Source organism: Manis pentadactyla, chromosome 9 (assembly GCF_030020395.1).
Source record: "Manis pentadactyla isolate mManPen7 chromosome 9, mManPen7.hap1, whole genome shotgun sequence".
Taxonomy (NCBI): domain Eukaryota; kingdom Metazoa; phylum Chordata; class Mammalia; order Pholidota; family Manidae; genus Manis; species Manis pentadactyla.
The window spans coordinates 111,785,351-111,789,903 of record NC_080027.1 but is presented as its reverse complement, the minus strand read 5'-3'; positions in this window follow the sequence as shown (position 1 = coordinate 111,789,903).

The window sequence follows — 4,553 nt, the reverse complement described above, 5'->3', positions numbered from 1 at the left end:
ACCGCGACCTACGCCCGGCCGGAAGCAGGGGCGCGCGCGTCTCCGTTCCGCTTCCTCGCTGCCCGCTGCCTGCGCGCCAGGGGCCTTGATAATGCGGGGAGAATAAAATGCGCCGCTCCTTGCGGCAGACCGAGCCGCAACTTGTGCCAGCGCACCCTGGTTTCGCTCTGTGCCTGTTGAGATCTGGGCAGATGAGAGCGGGAAGAAGGCTCAAGAGTACCCAGAGCCCAGAAGCCCTTAACTCTTGTTACATCAGTACTGTTACATGCCACTCTGCTGAGAGAGTGGGAATACTTAAGACCTCTGCCTTCAGTATTGTGTCCAGGTCTCCAATTCCTGGGAACAGGAAAATCCTCAGTCAGTGCCCTGTCATATAAATTTGAAGTGTGAAAGCGGAGGAGAGCTCTATAGAAGAAATTAGAAAGAAGAAAGACCAGACTGAAAGGAACTGTATTTTTAGGGTGGGCCCACCTTCCAAGAGAAGAGGAGCAAGTGTGAACAGAGTTGCTGAATGAGTGGTCAGAAAGTATGATGCAAACCAGCGTGAGCATGTGACCTGGAAGCCAAGGATGTGAAGTTTTGGCCAGGCAGAGGAGAACATTTTAAGCATTTACAAATTTACTATGAGTGAAACGGGAAGACACTGGAAGTTCCTCTTATGTGTGAAGCCCTTTGACTGATGTGTTGAGAATAGACCCTAAGGGGCGATAGTAGAAGCAGAGGCTGGTTAGGAGGCTATTAGTTAACTATGGCAAGAAACGACTCTCTCAGGATTTGAAGTCCTGGCAGGGACAGAACTGTTTCCAAGTATGACAGACTAAGACCTTACTGGACTATCTCCCAGCAAAACAAAACGAACAAATAAAAAAACACTTCTATACAAAACAGGTATACAATATAAAAAGCAACTATCTGAATATACCAGAATGCAAAGAGCAAGCTTGCTTGGAGAAGCGCAGAAGAGGAACTGTACAAAAAGTCCCCTGTCCTTGGCATTTAGCTTGAAGGTAAGTGCAGTGCTGGAGATAACGCTCGGCAGCAACAGGGGTGTTTGTGGAAAACCTCCCAATTGTTCTTCCCTGGGGAACCAGAAAAGTGAAGCCAGGAAGCTTTGAACGCTGAAGAGATTAAAAATTCCAGAAGGAAATAAGCCCCTCTCTGCTCACATCTCTGACAGATCCTCAGCCACTTGAAACAGAATCATAGCAGTTCAGTTTAAAAACAAAAGATCTGAACTGAGACTAGGGCTCTCCCTCAGGATGTAGAGTTTGCAGTTCAAATCCAGCCAAGAAAATTACCTACTAATACAAGGAGATAGCATTCATCATAGAAAAATAATGGAACTCAGAACCTCTAGAATTTATCGTTCATAATGTCCAGGATATCATTCAGATTACTGACATGAAAATCAAGAAAATGAATCCCATTTCCTAGAGGCTAGCCCTGAGATGATCAAACGTTGAAAACGACAGAAAAATATTTTAAAGTGTTATAACTATCTTCAGTGAAATAAAACAAAACATGTTTTTGGTGAATGAAACTCTCAGGAGGCAAAAAAAAAAAATCTCAGCCGAGAACGAGGAAAAAAGCTAAATGGCAATTCTGGAACTGAAAATTAAAATTTCACAAATAAAAGATTTCACTGGACGGATGTAACAGCTAAATGGAAATTACAGAGGAAAAATTCAGTGAACTTGAAAATAGAACAATCATCTAAGAAATCACCCAAGGTGAACAATAAAGAGAAAAACTTTTTAAAAAACGAGCAGAGCCTCAGAGACCTACTACACAATGCCATATAATCTAACATACATGTAAATGGAATGCCAGAAAGAGAATGGGGCAGAAAAAAACTGATAAAATAAAAATTTCCCCCAAATGGATGAAAGACAGAAATTTGCAGGCACAAAATGTCAAATGAATACCAACTAAAATAAACACAATGAATTCTACACGGAAGTCAAACTGTTGAAATCAGGCTAAAAAGCTTGAATGCATCAAAAATAAAAAGTAATGCATACAGGGAGAAGTGTATCTATTCCTGATGTGATGTAAAACCACACATTCATAAATTGCCCTAGAATGTATTGCATTTGAATGAAATCATTAACCTTTGCTTCCACCAAGAAGCTGTTAAGCCCCAAAGAAGCAAATGACATTGAAATTAATAGACTCCTTGAAGAACTGAACATTGACATTAATTCAAGTAATTAGAAGTGCATAAATCTTTCTCTCTGAGCTCTAAAGATACCAATCAGTTCAGATGATGGTATTTATAGAAGCATTACAGCATTTTGTTCCTAATACGAGGGGAAATTTCATAAATCAGTAAGGAGAGCAAATAGAATTAGGTACTATGTGAACAAGGCTCAAACATTTTCAGGGGAAAATTCTCATCTTAAGCTTCAGGAAAAAAAAAAGGTTAGGGAATCCCAGAAGGATGCAGAAAGAACCATAAACTGAAAAAGCAACTGGTTGATGCTATCTTCTGGCAAATAGATGAAGTTCTATTGCTTAAAAAGAGCATAATACATTTAAGCATGAATATTAAATGCTTCTGACTTTTAATGTCACCGACTATTACAAAGAGGTGAAAAATGAAAAGAGTGTCTCTTGACTTCTCTATTAAGCAATGAAACTTATAAATAAGTCTTGGTGATTGGGAATGGCTAAGAAATAAAACAAAGAATTTGGGAACACTTAAAGAACCTAGTGTGTAAAATATAGAATTAAAATACCTAAAGTGAAATCCACTAGAGAAAAAGTTAGAGTTTCAGCTTCTGATAGACTGAAGAATTTCTCCTTTCATGAATGTTTCAGTAGTTCCCTATATTAGAGAACTGAAGTGGTTAAAAAAGCTAGGTAAGTAATAACAAATACAATTCCCCAAGTGTACTGGATGTAATCAAATTCAGTGTAATCTGGCACTTGCTCTACTGATTTCCCATCCTGATATCTGAGTTAGTCCATTTTATTTCTACAAAAGAAAAAAATCTGGAATGTCTAGGCAGAGACTTACTAATTCAGTTAGAGTCTCAAGAGGAAAAAAGAACTTTGAATTGTGGTGTGATTTTCTAGTGTTTTAAAAGGAAAAGCTTTATACACAATATTGTATAAGATAATGATCTTAAGCTGAAAGCTAGTATACTGGGTTAGCTTTTAATTCATTGATTGTAAGAATGTTCATATATATCTTGTTCCTTCTTTTGTACACAATGTATACAATTTCCAATTCTCTGTATTTCAAGGAAAATAGGTCAAATAGTATTTTTCTGTTTATGAGTATATGAGGGATCTCTATCATATAGAAAATAATTTAGAATAATCCAAAATGCATTCTCTCCAATTCCTTACAATGTAAGAGTGCAATCTAAATTCCCCATTTACAAAATCAGGATACAGTGTATTTAACTTTCTAAAACACTGCTTATGTTTGGAACAAAGTAACAACTCAAGGGATATGGAGGGGTATGGATATGCAATTTACTTTTCTTGCAAGGTGTGGCTCTAATACCAGGATGATGCTGGCCTCAGCTGATAAGTTGAAAAATAGTATTTCCTTTTCAATTTTTCAGAACATTTTATGTAGAATTGGTAACATTTCTTCCTTAAATGTTTGATAGAATTCACCAGTGATGTCATCTGGACCTAGATTTTCTTTGTGGATAGATTTTTAACTATAGTTTAGGTTTTTAAATAGATATAGAACTATTCAGGTTACCTATTTCATGTTAAATGAACTTTGGTAATTTTTGCCTTTCAAAGAATCTGTCCATTTCATTTAGCTTATCAAATATATAGGCATAAAGTTGTTCATAATATTTCCTTATTATTCTTTTAATGTCTGTAAACTCTGTTATGATACCATTCCTGATATTGATAATTTGTGTCTTTTCTCTTATTTCTGTGGATTAAGTATGGATTCAGGCTTGCAGATTTTAATATCTTCCCAAAGAACTAGCCTTTATTTTTGTTGATTTTTTCTGTTGTTTCTATTTTCTCTTTCATTCATCTCTGCTCTGATTTTTATTATGTTCTTTCTTCTACTCATTTAAGATGTGTTTTACTTTCTTTTTTTAGTGTTTTTTGTTTTTTGTTTTGTTTTGGGGTTGGTTGGTTGGTTGGTTTTGGTATAAACTGATGTCATTGATTAGAGACTTTTCTGCTTTTCATGTACAGGAACTGAATACTACAAATTTCCCCTAAGTACTGCTTAGATATGTTGTGTTTTCATTTTCATTCAGTTCATTATACTTTCTTATTTTTCTCTTTTATTTTTTTGTCAGACCCACAGGATATGTTACTTACACACGTATTGCTTCATTTCTAAATATTTGGGGGATTTTCTTCAGAGATATTTCTATTATTGATTTCTAAAGCAATTCCATTGAGATTAGAGAACATATTTAAATGCTTGTATTTTTTTCCAGCCTTACTGAGATAGAATTGACATATAACATTGTGGAAGTTTTTAAATGAACAGTGTGATAATTTGATATATATGTATTGTGAAATGATTACCACAATAAGGTTAGTTAACACATCTATTATCT